This window comes from Bombus flavifrons, chromosome 4 (assembly GCF_040668555.2).
Source record: "Bombus flavifrons isolate JBK064 chromosome 4, iyBomFlav1_principal, whole genome shotgun sequence".
In the NCBI taxonomy this organism is placed as follows: Eukaryota; Metazoa; Arthropoda; class Insecta; order Hymenoptera; family Apidae; genus Bombus; species Bombus flavifrons.
This window is the reverse complement of record NC_138445.1, coordinates 6492955-6509333: the sequence shown is the minus strand read 5'-3', so window position 1 is coordinate 6509333 and position 16379 is coordinate 6492955. Positions and strand designations below refer to the sequence as shown.

Below are 16379 nucleotides of genomic sequence, written 5' to 3'. Positions count from 1 at the left end.
CGATAGATAATTATCTACAGACGAGAGGAGAATTAATTTTGTTACGTCGAATTAAGGAGATTATTGTTATAAAATCGAATATTGGTCCGGTTAGTGGACAGTGGGTCCACTACACTGTAATGTTTCGCATAAAATAATGACTCTTAAAGATTTTGATAATTTTCCACTATACCCCTCGTCAAAAAGATAGCCCAACTGTGTTATCTTTAATTTCTCAATGACGCGTGTAAAATTTTTCGTCTGTAACGTATAATATCAAAACATTATGAGCTCAGAATATGCGTTTCGTTGAAAATAATTAAAAATATTATGAGGTTTAGTGTATAACAAAAAAAAATTGTTTTATTTTAAGAACGAAATGATAGCACATGTACAATAAGAAAATAATAATCACATAAATTGTAACTAACAATAATTACTTATCAAACATATATTACTTTCTCAGGCCATATTCAAATAAATAAAATATTCCAGTTAAATATTGTACTTAAATATTTAAGTAAACGAAAATAAAAAATATTTCAGTTTCGGAATATGTTTTAGCGATGAAAAAGATATGGGGCTCGTAGATCTTAATCTCTGTTTCAAGAAACGAGACTGAATATCAGAAAAGTGAACGTTTTATTATCCGGAAGTTGCAAAAGAATAATACACACAGGGTTGTACACTTTTAAAGTTTCATACAATTTTCTCTGAACGCCTGACACGTTGGACGACATGTCGCAAAATTTTTATCATAAAATCATAAAATCTACAATGCTTATTACTTCATATGCGACGTGTATCTGTTAAAAGAGTTGCGCAAACATTTGGCCCATCGTAGGTGGTATGAATTGAGAAAGACGTAGGAAGTACAGGGGAAATTCACTCTGTATGCAAATTACTTTAGTGGCGAACATCGGGAAATTTTTCACGGTCGGTGGAACCACGGATGCCGCGTAGTAAATCTGCAGCTGCCTTGGAATATCTTGGCGTTATGAAAATTAACTTCGACAGATTATCGGCCGTCTTAATTCGACAGAGATTATACCGAACAGTTTCAAAATCTTCTTTACTTTGCATTTTAATCAAACTTCTTTACGCTTAAATTGCACGTGCTTTGCGGTGTTCGCTGACGGCGGATATCTAAAATATTCTGCATTAATATATGTACTAGGTAATTATAATATAGTGTGGGCTTTTATGCGTTTTTATACGAGCTGTTTTTGCTCTTCGACACGCAAAACTACGTCAGCATATTTTACAAGTGAAACGTGAGAGAAAAATGTCATATAAATGTAGGCTGAAAAATGCTTTATTAAAAAATTAGAACAAAAATACGCATTAAACAAGCGTTATCTTCAATGCTGTTGCGTTAAGTCGAAAGGGCGTATCTGTAACTTTAAATCACAAATGCTTAAGTCAATTCGTTGCTGCCAGGTAGCAAAACGACAGTTTATCTATATGTATATTAAATACGAAAGCCGCATCCGCATTGAAACTGAAGATAACGTGTTATATTTCGGAAATGTGATAATCGCGAAATCGGTGCCTGGTTGTTAAATATTAAAATTCATTTTTCTCAAAATCACTCCACTGGATTTTTTTTCTGGACATTTGGTGAACGTTAGAAGAACAATGCTCATCAGGTAAAAGTTAATACACGCGAGGAATTGCCAAAGGATTTGCGCCGCGTTCGTCGAAATTGAAAGAGATTAACCAGACATTCGCAATGTAATAAATTCAATTTTCAATATCGGGTTGTTCGAAAAGTAATTTCGTTTTTCCATGGATATGGAAGTGGATTTTTTTGATGGGGAAAAAAATAATAGTTTTATTCGGTTATATAAATTCAACCTACCAGCAATTTCTCGTGTTGTTACGTAACGATTTGCGTGCACCAATGCCTTTATTTGGTCTTCATCAGCCTCAATCGGCCTTGCAGAACGTGATGCAACTTTGAGATCGAAATTTCGGAAAGCAATTCTGACACTGGCGTTTAGCTTACATTCCCTCCGTACACGGCGTATAATTTTTTTCTTGTTTATACCGCATTTTTATGCTTTACGGCAATAAGAAAGTCAAGGACGAAAATGCTCACTTTGGTTTTCCATTTTTGACTTGGCAAATTCGAAAACATTTTTCGTGTATAAAACTTAAAATGTCAGTTGTCAAAATGTATAATGATTTCATTAGAATAAACTCGTGTTAGAATAAAGTTGGCTGCTTAAAAATACCACCAACGACGTTTGAATGAAAAAAACGAAATTACTTTCCGAATAACCCATACGAGTGCTGTATTTATAAGAGCAAACGATACTCTGAAAGGAAATCTGTCTTTGTACCGAACCGAACGAAAACCAGTCTGTGTTTGTTTCACGCTATTGTTATAATCTTATTAGCACAACATTTTTGAGTATCAATTTTATTATACGACGTTCTTCTTCTATTTTTACTCATAGAACATGGCGTTATTTTGCCTAAAAAGGCAGAGACACCTTGCATTTTCTTGAACATAATTAAGAAAATGGAATCTAAATATATTTTATTTGAACATGCCAGTGGACAAAAGAGTTTATACAAGTTCATATAAAAGGAGCTCACCGACATACCTGTTATCTCTATATTCCATTCGCATAATAGGAGCTTGCGTTCAGATAAATGAATTTAAACCGCGGAAGTTCGGTTTATCAGGTTTAACTAAAATTTCGTTCGAACAAATGGAATTCTAATTGATCAACTAATTAATAGAATTTATAAAAATAAAAACATACTCTATTCTGTTCAATACTTTATATATCTTTGCATATCGTATGCAGTTTTGCACTGCCAATTTCCTACGAACGCATAAAATCTCTAGTCTACTTGGTACTTACAGCGTCCATATATAGAGGTACCTATACTTATCATTCGTCAAAAGAGATATCAGACGATTGATTCTGAAAAATGAACCAGTCCTGAGACGACCAAGCGTCGACGAGAAGAACGTAGAAATGTGCGTTTTCTTATCGCGAGGCTTCGAAAACCACTAAGTCGGTTGAAGAAAGGAAATAGAAGATTGAACATAAAGAAAACACAAAAAATTAAAAGCGTCATTACCATTGCTAAAAGGAACAATTCTAAGTATTAATGTCCCGGCTCAAAAGTAGCCTCTTGTCTTCAAAAGCTGTTGTCATAAAATTAGCTACGAAAATCCTCAGTTCTGTTCCTTTGGACGAAACCAGGGCCGGCGCAAAGCAGGTTCAGCGCGTTCGCCGGAACTTGGCCCCGCGTTTTGAGAGGCCCCGCGGTCTACGAAAATTACCCAATTAAAAAACACCGATTTTGATTAACTTTTTACAGAATGATAATACCATTAACAGATGTAAGACATTTTTTTAGTAGCGATGATTCAGTTTAAAGGAGTGAGAAAAATCATGAAAGTTCAGTGTAACTCCGTAAAGTCCTCATATCCTGGAAACTACTTTAGATAAACAAAATCCAGGCGCTTTGAGAGAAATGTACTTTTTAGAGAAATTAAACTATATCAATAGCTTTTTGCAAGAGTCATACATGATTACAGATTTTCTACTTTCATTGAATTTTTTGCCCTTGAAAGCGAATTATGCATGCGAAAAATTATTACTTGGATTTGTTTAAAAAACTGCTTATAAAAAATATATAATATGTAACAGCATTTGTAAATAAATAATTCCTCGTTGTAAAATTTAAGTGTAGGATTTCAATGTGTATTCAGGCTCCGCAAAATTTTTGAACCTGGCCCCGCAAAAGGTCACGCCGGCCCTGGACGAAACACAGCAGCTACAAAAAGTATTTGCTCATACCTTTATCTTCCAATGAAGCGTGTTTCTTTTAGACTCTGTTTCTATCAATTTCATTTTAGAAATATTACATTTTTATCCTCGTGCGAGAGTATTATCAAATGATACGAAACGTATCATACTTGGTGCTAATTGAGTATGTAGTATATAAGTGCGATAGTAAATAGAACGCTGTGGAAATATTTTCTGTAGCCAGTGCATGTACTCCAGTATAGTTGAGATATGAAATATGATGTGAAAGTAATTAAACTGAACGCGCGAATGGACAGGTAACAGAAGTTGCATTATAAATAACGAGCGTATTCGGAATTTATGATTATGAATTTTAACGAAGATTAAATCTGATTAACTCATTAAGAAGAAACGTTGCGTTCACTCCACGTTTCATTCATGCTTTCTGTTCCCTCAACTTACATTATTATATTATTTTCGTAATTGCATAGATGTATCGTAGAGCTACAATCACGTTTTTCGAAACACGACGCGATAAAAATTTTTGTGTAATCCAATGTAGGCGTATAAGAAATTACAAATAGATATTTGAAATTCATCCAAAAATAACGATGGTTGCAACAATAATTAGCAGGAAAAATTCATTTCATCACAATTAATACGGTCCTACAATATTATAAAACACCCCCAATTTAGAAAACCCAATTACGGAATATCCAATTTTCTCGTAGCTCTGCCGAAAATGAACGAAAATATAAATTAAATTCAATAATTTGTGCACTTCTATAAATTTTGCGTTTTCATATACAGAAATTGTATAATAATTAATTACCGATATGGGAAACCGCAATCGATACGATAATTATCCCAAGGCCTGTCAAGGTTAGGGCCACCGGAAATTTATCGACAACGGAAGAGTAAGAGTAAGATTAATTCGGAATATCGATTTATCGATAATGCGCCAAACCCTAAATTAATTCATTAAAATTGCTTAGTCAAGAAAGATCTGAATGTCGTTTACGACTTTGACGAAACAACGACCAACGACGATCTGATTTACATAATGGAAAATTGATTTTTCTTCTCCTAATTTCCTTTCAGCGTCGCTCACGCGGATCTAATTAAAATTCATTGTTGTAAATGTCTCTTAAGAATTTGTATTATCAACTTTAAACGATTCCATCGAAGCGAATTAAAGTGTCATTTGCGATTCATAGAAAGATCTTGATCGAATGATTATTTCTTTAACCTGTGTGTTGAGATTCAGTTCTATTCCAGAAGGTCTAAGCTAAATTGTATTATATATAGTCATAGACAAAAATAAATGGACACGTAGTGGAAATATCAACGAAGTTTAATTATTTACTGAATAATCTATATACTATGAGAATATATAATAAATAAAAGTTAAATATACAATACTAGTAGTAGTAGTAGTTCGATTATTCTTCATTCATATTTACTTCCATTGCCTGTTCATTTATTTCTGTGCAGGTCTACAATTGTACGATATAATGTACTGGTATGTGTAATGATGAAAATACATTTCGGAAACAAATTAATATTTTAAAAATATTTCTTTCAAATATTATTCATATAATACATGTAATATATTTAATGATATGCATTGAAATTAAGTACAAAGATGAAAGGTAACATAAATACGATTCATAAAATTGATTGTTACATTTTTGCAACGAACTTTCCATGTGATTTTGATATTGTGTCAAATACTATAATACGTTATGTTCGTTATACACCTACGTGAATCAATTATGATGTTTCAATAATGGCAAACTCAGTTTATGTAATAAATTCGTACGTACTTCGATGTTATATTTTCTGCTATATTACGAAAATGTTAACTGCAATGGACATATATTGTTTATAATCGTATTATTTAATAATTAAAATGGACCGGAAACGAACATTATGAATATTTAGTAAAAAGATTGTTTCTTACGTATTAGATTACAGACTCCTTTTCTGGCACAACAGAAATTGTTACAGTTTCGTTCAGATGTCAAATATCTCACATTATTATAACATTTATATATTAATTAATTAGACTCGAATATGCTCAATCTCGTGTCACATTCTTAGTAACTTTATATTGTACATAGCTACAAAGAAATTGATACTGTAAAAATGAATTGTTCCAATCTGCTCAAAACGCTTCATTGGAAAAATATAAGCAAAAGGTATACATAAATAGGAAAACTTTAGAAAAATTTCCCATTCATTATGAATATGAATTCAAATGAGACATTTCCGAAATAGATTTAATTACTACACAAGCCGACCAACAACACTAGTGGTGTAAGATTTTTACCCGATATCGTACATGCGTGTGCGTTTAATAGGAATTTGCATGTGCAATTTGCGAGAGCAAATTAAAAAACGTTGCTGGGTGAGCGCGTGCTTCTTTGACCACGCGTTTCCCCCGTGTGATCTTTAGTCCTCGTTCTAACCGCAATTTCCCTGGACGAGCAAATCTCATTTTGCAATCACTTCACGTCATCTCGAGTATTGGATCGAGCTTTTTTCGATGAAAACACAGAACCATGATTGAACTATCGGCGCAGATTAATAGGCATTCGCGACAGAATATGATGCGATGTTCGCGACGAACGTATAGAAATGGTAATTATTCACATGAATAATTCGAAGCAATTAAGTGATTCATTGATCGACCACGGAACGTAATAACGGAAAGATCAAACGCATAATGTCGTTGCCATCGAGTTCGATGAAATATAAATCGCAGTATTGCGTATTATTTAACTATACGTTGCGTTCTATGGGCCATTTGGGTCATTGAATCGCAAAATTCTGTCGTTAGAAAATTTCTTAATTATCTTTCACGACGGCTGTTTCATATGTATATTTTATTTTACTGTGAATCAAAAATATTTGATATCTTACTTTTGATCCAAGGATTATTCGTTGTTATTTAATTTGATAATTATCCTTGTTCTTTAAAAATAAGTATGTAAGTTTCATGTAAATTTTGTTCGGCTATTATGGTTTTGGTATCTAAAGAAATAATATTAAGTAAAGAAGCATATGTTAATATTATCCTGTCTTATTACACTGAACCATTGAATACAGTGAATTTATGAAAAGTACAAAGTACACTTTTTTAGAAAGCAAAAAATAAGACAAGTGAATATATATAGAGAGAGAGTTAGTAGTTTCGATGTTATTTATATTCTTTTCAATGTTATCAGTTAAAGGCAGAATGGACCTTTGGTGATTGATATATCTTGCTTGAAACAAATCAAACAATATACCTTGCTTTCATCCCATCTCTCTTCTACCATTTTGTTTTCAAAATGTCATTCTTATAAAATCAATTGCAATAAATAAAGGACTTTTGTGGGTATTCAGTCACATATTTATGTAAAGATGCGCGTATTTCCGATATAGACAACTTTCAGTATGGAAGTAACATTAAGAAAACATAAATTGCACTTAATATGAAATAGATACAAATATAAAACGTTTGATATCAATATTTTTATGACAAAGAAACAAAAATGAGTTTTATTATTCTCACTGATTAAGGCACTTTAATTGTATAACAATATTTTTAAAATATTAAATAGAAAAAAGTTATTTATGTATTAAAAGTTATTTTTTTGATTTAACAATAAAAAAAGATTAACTTAAGATTCATAAATAATTAAAAATTCCATTTCTTTCATTCTATGTTTCTGCTTTTTGTTTTAAAATATTCTTCGTAAATTATTATTCCAACAGAATTATATATTTGATAAAGTAGATTAACCAGTTAGCTGTTGCGATTTATTTGGAAACTTTGAAAAATGTGTACATAAAATGTATCGCAAAAAATAAATTAAGAATTAGTTCTAACGAAATGACAATTTTATTTTTTAATTTTATCACCGACAAGGCTCGTCGTAAAACAAAATATTGCCATTTCTTCATGACGAGTATACTCGTCAAAAACAGCCAACTGGTTAAAGGCTAGTGAATATGAAATAAAAAGATGAAAGATAATATCAATACGAGGCGTGAAGTAAATGACTGTTACATTTTCATTGCTTATTTTCCATTTCTTCAGTTATTTCTGATATCACATGAAATACAGTAATATAACGTGTCATGCTTGTCATGCGTATGTCAACTGATTACTCAAATATGATTTCGATATTTTTACGAAATGTATTTAAATGATAAATAGCAGCAAGTAATAAAAATTGATGAACGTATGCATATGAAATATTTACCACGCCATTATAATTTAAATCTTCGTATTTGTATTGTATAAAGATAAATGTATTTTATTTTCTCTTTTTCAGTTTTGGGAACGATATTTTCAAAATTAGAGAAAGATATATGGAATGGCAAGGCTTATATGAAGTATCTCAAATACGATAACGAAGATTATAGATAGGAAACGTTATAATAAGTACATTTCTCAGCTGAATTTTCTGATTACCATCTTAACTCGTAGCTGGAAGGAAGTGCTTTAATACATACAAAGTAAAATTACTAAGAAAAAGTCACAGTTTCTTATACGATCTAATCTATTCTTTAAACATGCATAATCTGAAAAGTGACTATTTTTTATAAAAAAACACGAGCATACATAATAACGATTATTTTGTAATTCTTAAGAAGATGAGAAAAGGTTTATGTATTTTCCAAATCAAATAACAGCGCAATTTTAGTAATATGGAACTAATTAAGAACGTTTTGAATTAAAAATCTTTTCGTTTGTGAAAAATGCGTATATTCTTTTGCGGTAATAAACAGACAACTCCGCTTCTTGACTATCGCTTAATAATAAACTGTTTTTCATAAATTCACAAAAATATATTATCAAATTTAATTTCGTTTTTCATTTATATTAGGTTGTCCGAAAAGTGTCTTTCTTTTACAGACACGTCTTTTACAACGATGCATCTTTATACAAACATGAAACCTAATCTGTCGAAGGTTGTCATTTTTATTTTGATAGAACAAAATGGATCATACGTGTAGTATCGTGGACAAAAGACCTAAAAGATATCGGGATAGTATAATGCAGCGCCGCAGACAGATCGTCATATAGGACCGGCGAAATGCATACAATGTAGCGACCAGCGTATGGTTCCAGAAACGTCGATTCACCTTCGGTTTGTTCTTTTCACATACACAAGGAAGGTGCATACGCGATCATAGGCGCGAACGATGGCGTGACCCGAGCGTAGTGGGGGGTCGTCTCCAAGAGAAGACAAAAAAGATTGAAGGGCGAGCAATACCATTTTGAGGAGTCAGAGAGTGCAAATCAAGAAGTGAGAGTGTTGCCAGTGTCACGTAAAATAACAAAATAAAAAAGAAATTTGAGGTGAAAAATAAAAAAAAGAAACTTTATTTTTTTTCTAACAACAATCCACTTTACAATCCACTTCCGAACTCTAGGCGTGACTTTCCAAGACTGAAGCTCTTGCAATTTGACTTTCGATCGGATCCGATTACTTTCTTTTGTCATCCCTCAACATCCCCACCGTCCATGCATTTGCTAGGCGTCCGCGACCGTTGCCACGTGCTCTTTCTTCTAGAACCTTCGGTGGAAGGACCGTTGGGATGTTGATGGTTCATTAGACACTCAGCGATATACATTGTCGCAGAGTGCCGCCACATCTTTATCTCCATCGTCAGTCCATCGGATTTGAAGTATGCCGGTCGTGACACCAGCGTTGTCGTGAGAGTGTGATCCGCGTGAGAGAGGGAGAGCGTAGGATCCGTTGTAACAAGAATTACAAATTAACGATTGCGTTGTCTAGACCGTAATACGTTATTGTGATTAATCAGCATCTGTACAATCCATTCATCGTAAATAAATCATCGTTATAATATTATATTTACGATACTACATACGTAATTCGATAAAATAATATAAAACGAAAAATGTTGTGCATCTATTATTTCCTTATACAACAAAAGAAACTTTTTGGACGACCTGATATAAACTCACAGAACCATAGAAGGTATTTTCCCAACTAAAACCAAAAGTAATTAAATAACGACTTAAATGAGAATATTATTAAGGTTTCAAATCCATCAATTCGCTTGGTCAACGCAACTGTTGAATAAATTGAAAGAGTTTCAATGTATTCGTGATGATAAGATTCAATGTATATGACTCGTATCGCGTCGCATTGTATATCATGTGGCATTGAAATTCATACGAGGAAGTAGTATGAGTACATTTATCGTCAGACGTCGAAATATCTTAACCGTCTGTTATGCTGCGGGACGTACACACGTCGCGTACATCGTACGGCACTTCCACTGAGCAGGAGTTTCCTAATTTAACAAGAATTTGTCTCTCAATGTATCTTTGTTAAGTTTAGAAACTTGACACGTCGAATAATCTACAGAATTATTGTTTAGTTCCATCTGTGTACTTTCGTATTTTGTTTTGAAACCAAAATAGACGTAAGTATTTATTTTTGGCATTCGTTCTTCCATTAATTCTGAATTTAATAATTATCGCGTTACTAAATAGTAGAACAAATAACATTCTGTTCTTGTAGATATTTCGTTCTAAGAAATTTTTCTGCACAATAGTATTGTGTGAAAAAATACAGTGTTTTTTTCATATATGATATATATATATATATTATTACACGATATTTCTTTTATTTCAAATTACCATGCTAATGTAGAAATCATTAAAAACATTGGATATCATTCAATAAGTAATGTCGAGAGCAAAATTTAGAACGACGAAACTCGGTTACGATAGTTTTATGAAAAGAGAATAGAAAACCTGATAAAAAGTTGGCAAACAGTCATAGAAAATGAAAAACGATATTTTACTATCGATTACTAGATAAAAAAATAAAAGTTATAGAAAACTGTTTTGTACACTATATGTTGTAAAGACCATTGTATTTTGAATATTCTATGTATTTTGCCATATAATGCGTGTTCTGTTCATTCTTGCGTTTTGAAATTTCCCACAAATACATAGGAATCTACAATCTGCTGATTAATTATCGACAGACAGTTGTTTATTTGCATCTAATAATGAAAAAGCCGTATTAGCAATGACTTAATATTTTTAAAAATATCTATTTAACTAACTCGTCAGAAGCGGCATTGAAAGAAGAAGTCGTTTGGAGTTCACATTATATAGCGCGATTAAATTTGTTTTGGTATTATCTACAAGTTTTTAATGAGAAAAGTTTGATGTTCATTAAAAAAAAAAAAAAGAAAAATGGAATTTTGTGTCTTCTACCTATACATTACGGGACATTTATTTAAACCATTTTTTGCCAGAATTATTTCGCCTCATTTTCCACGTCTGTCCCATCCTTATATTTTAATATTAAAATCCAAATTGTCTCATTATAGATTTATTTGTCCTGAACAAAGTTCCTTTTCCAACGTTAGTCTCAGACTAAAAATAATAATATTGGCAGAAATAAATCCTTCCTACTTAAACTATTTAATTATTTCAAATTGTTATTTCTCATTTTTATCTTAAGTAAAATTATATCCAAGCCCGCTTTAATTTCCACGAATGTTTATACAAACTGTAAACTAACGGATTAATTTGTTAAATGAATAAATTGTAATAAATGTGAAAAATATAAATTATAATAAATAATAAATTTCGATAAATTGTTACTTTCGATTTATATCACTTCCACTTCCTATTTTATTTTCTATTACAATCGTTACGTTACGATAAATGTTGTGATAGTAAAATAACATGTCGTCAAACGTGATTCTTTCGACTTTATTCCCCGGAGCTTTCGACTTTTCAGTGATACTTCATAATAACTGCGAACAGACTCGACAATAAGCAACAATTTGTTTATGTAAATTATCTACCATCGACATATTGAATTAATACAAGCAGCATGTTTTTCTAATGAATTCTTTGAAGATAAGTTGATGAAGTAATTCTAAAAAGTTTTCGTCAGACGCTGTTGAGGATTCTGCATCAAAGGAAGAAAAAACTACGACAGAAAGTAAGGAGTAGAACATAATAACGAGTGTCTGGATAAACTGACGCATAATCTGTGCAAGAAATAAGTTTATCCAAGCGCTCGTTATTCTGTCTTATTTCCTTGCATTTTTACTGTATTTTCCTTGTCCCTTTGATCTACAATCCTTAGCAACCCAAAACGAAAACTCTCTAGAATTACTTCAGCAAGTTGGTTTGCTTGTTTTCAGAGAATACATCGGACGAGATGCCTTTCATGCAAATTATTCCGCTAAAGGAAAGACATTGTTCTAGCGAGAAAATCTCTGTCGGAAAAGATACTATCCCATGTATTTAAGTGACATTTACTATAAATTTGACAACTAATACAAATAATTACATATAAAAACGCTTTATATATATGTCGGAGATGAAAGGAAAGCCGAAGCCGTTCCTTGGAAATTTTGGGAACATCTAGTACTCTAGCCTAGATTTTATCATAGCTGTAATTGTTCGAGATTTGTTCGAGATAGCGAGATTGGGTTCGAGGTGACAATTGGTCGCCGAACGTAGGCATGGTCACAGGATGAACGTTTTGCCTAACGGAGGTCTGGAGTGGTTGTATGGGTTTTCCGAGAAATGTGGTTGTGGCGGCATGCGGCCTCGGGAGCGGGCCTAGCCACGTGTGATGTTGCCTCGGAGGTGCTGATACAATGGGACATACATTGTATTAATAATCAAACTCCAGGCAGAAACTGCCTAGCAACGACGTTTGGAACTTTCTCGATGCTTCCAACGAGTCTGGCTAGCAATGGCGTTTGGAACCTTCTCGGTGCTTCCAAACGAGTATAGAAAACAAATGCAAGCGTACAGCGAGAAAAATCTCCACGAGGCATTCTTGCGATTTCCTTGGAAACGTGTAAATATAATCTCGGCTTTATAAAACAATGGCTAATTCACGTGAAGATTTGTTACTCGCCCAAAATTCTAACCTTAACCCGACATATATAACAATTTTGTATTGATTTGGAACATGAAAGTATCGAACCTGGGAAGCCAGGAAGCTTCTCGTTTAAGAATTAAAGGACACTTTCAGAATCCAATATGCAGTCGTCTAATCCCATACAAAAACTTTCTTCTCATTTAATTTTGATATTAAATTGTAACATTGAGAAACGTTACAGAGTATGTCACAAAGTATAAAAACAGTTTTCCACCGTAAGCGCGGGAGTATTTTTACGAGGCCACGTTTGCCTCGAAGACATTCGTTATATCAATAATTTTTATGATATTTATGGAAAACGCGTTAAACGAAAAACCCTGTAGTATCTGTAAATGAAAGCAGTAGGTTGCAAATGAAAGCTGCAAATGCAGAAAGCAGTATTTAATAATGCAATATAGATTATAGCGCGGGGGCGTTGAATAACGAATTAAGAAGTTAAATACAGATCGGGAAACGTCCCTTGGAAACAACGAGGATCTTTGAAAAGTAAATTACGTGTCTGATCTATTATAATGGGACAAATTGTTCCACCGGGAGTGTCCTTTTTACAGCAACTAATAGGAATATCTGAGGACTCGTATTAACTTGTGCATAACTTGCAGTGATTAAACGTTACGACGTTGACGCAACGAAAAAGGTAAAGGGACAAAATTAATTTTCATTTACAAGCTCAGACTTTATCTCGCAGCTGGAAATTAAATATTTGCTGAAACCTGGCAACCAACGAAATTCACCTTATATTCGAATATCATTTAGCGAGCATAGTTTTAGTCGTGTTATTTAACGAGTTCGAACTCCCTACTTCTGGTTTTCAGACCAAAGGCATTCACGCGTATGTATTTTATTTTAAATTCATCGTAGACATTTGTTACCATACTTCGCGTATTTTTACCATACGTTTCACATACAGTTACGTTAAACGTTAAACGTCATCACGTGTGAGATTTCATTTCACGTGAATTTTACTTTAATATCGATGGCTCACCGCACAAATATTGTATGCCCACTTTTTGTGAAATTTTTATATGCAGTAGATAGGTGGTTTTTGACTGTTCTTCTATGTTGTATAAAAATTACATTTATCGCTATATAATTACAGATATATTTATATCTGCTCGATAAATTTGCCGAAAGTATATTTTTGCTTATTGCATTTAGCGTATCTAGGGATACTTTCATGGACCGTGACCCACTTTTGTCATTTTACATTCCTAAAAAGGAACAATGCTCAGTTTGTAACCAATTTTATGACAACATTGATAAAAATGAATACAATGCGAAAGGTATTTATTTAATTATTAAGTAACACTGAATTTTTTAAATTGTTTTTCCAAAAATTATTGATTTTTGTACATGCACTAAGCCATTGATATCATCGCCCTGTGAATATTATGTAAATTTATATTTTTACGAACACAAATCAAGCGATGAAACCTGAAAATAAAAGATTTGTTTCATCTACTAAATATTGCGACGAGTACTCTACTTTGGATATTTCATATATATATCTTCCTCTATCATGTGAATCTTTAAGTTTGCAACAAAATTACAGATACAAATATTTTCAACAATTTTATTCCTCATTATGGCTGCGGTTAATAAGAAAAATTGATTTTGACACAATGATATTATTAACGATAAGATAAACCAGATTGTCTGTGGGAAAAATTTTCGATTTTGTGGTTCAACGTTTAATTGTTAATTACGTTAATTCACTGATGATCGTTTCGTAGCGTTTGATTTAGACGAATAAAGTTTGTTGATTTGATAGGAACATGTGTGTTAAATTTTTCATAAATTTAATAAGAAGTATTAGGCATCTTCCTCTCGATTACCTTATACAAACTAAAAACATTTATTATTATAAACATTTATTACAAATATATTTGACACAAAAAACAATGCACTAACTGCAATATTATTATACTGTATAACCCTTAAAAAATACAGTATATTTCAACAAAATTAAACATAATATATTATAAATATCGAAAACATTCAAAATATTTTAATTAAATAAAATAAATTATATCTAAATATTAATAAACAAATGAATTATAATATTTTATACTACTAATTCAAAAATATAATTCAGTTAATACTTAATACTATACGTAATTTGTGTAATGAATCAATGCACACAATGGTTAGTCGCTGTCGTGTTTGTTTTATCCCTCTTTCAATAAACTGTGGCTAATCTGACACAGATATCAAAATTCTCGAAATACCATTTCGAAGCATAGAACCCAAGAAAAATGTGAAAATGAAGTTGTTGTCAAAGTTGCGAGTACGCAGACAGATATAATTTTTAATAAAGTCGGATATTATAGAAAATTTGCAGTTTTAATCTTTAATAAGAATCAGATATTACAGAACATTCGCAGCCAATAGACGATCGGAAATAGCAGGAAAATTGAAATAGTCTTCAAGTTTAAAAACGAACGTATGTCTATAACCGGAACAGAGAAATGTTACAATTATTAGATATAATAAACGTAGTCGTGAACGTGTCAATGTAATGTGTTATTACTAATGAGAATAACGAACACGAATAAACGAGAAATAATTGACAAAAATATAAATAACGAACAACAAGTAATTAATAAGTATGAAAATGATAAAAAATGAAAAATAATTAATAAAATAAAAGTCTATCAAATACAAACAAAACAAAAATGAAGGCATTCCACTGTGTTTGCGGTTTAATTATCCTTGTATATTAATATCCTTTCTTCGCAACTGTTAATATTTATTTAAATTCAATTCTGAACATAGTACGAATTATGTAACAGCAAGAGACTCATAATTTGGCATGTAGCTATATTCGGTTTAACAAATATTTGCAAAGTTATAATTTCAACAGCTTTGCTAATTATCAAAGAACTAGTTGAACATTTCACAGCTGACAATTATTGAAATTGAAGTATCTGTCTATCGTTATTTCTGTTGTCCCCGAGTGCAAGCTGGAAAAAAAATATTACAGAGAAAAATTGCTCAATCTAGTGCATCGTTCGCAGGAAAAACATGGCAAGCATATTCAAACGGTGTTGTGTTTGAAGCGCAAAGAAGCAGTTGACATTCGCTAAATCGTCGTTCGCGTTGGTAAGCAATGGCGTGATACTGTGCCGTTTGGTACCCAATGTTCTAAATTTATGAACTCTTTTTTTCTGGATCTACAGCAGCTCACGAAAATATTGGAATAATTCTAGATGCTGTTTGTGTATGTCGTACAAAATATTTTGAAGTTCCATTAGCACCGTAATGAGATACGAATATCGCGATTATATTGATTAAAATTTGAAACGATTCTGAAAATGTATTATGTATATATGTATGTATAGGTATTATAGGAGTTGGAAGATATTTACTGGAAGCATACTCTTCGCCAAGATCAGCAAAGATATTGAAAATATTTAAAATAAAGTAAAGTAATGTGAAGTAGTATAAAATATTTAAACAATCAAATATTCGTTTTATTAATAAGCCACAATATGTCATGAGACCATCTTTAGCACTAACTGCATGTTTGAGGCTACTATACACGCTGTATACTAATTTTTCACCGAGTGTATGTTTGCAATAAATGTCTTATAACTTCTGTATACGTTTTCGAATTTGTTGCAAATTTTGCTGTTACAATGACGATAGATGAATGCTATTACAAAGCTAAGGAAAT

The 16379-nt window shown here is 32.1% G+C and overlaps 1 protein-coding gene across 1 annotated transcript in view; it reads right to left on the bottom strand.

The window, feature by feature from the left end:
* Dh44 (corticotropin-releasing diuretic hormone 44) overlaps positions 1 to 16379 on the bottom strand; it is a 78376-nt gene that overhangs the window by 24688 nt on the left and 37309 nt on the right. The gene's annotated exons all lie outside the window — the stretch shown is intronic.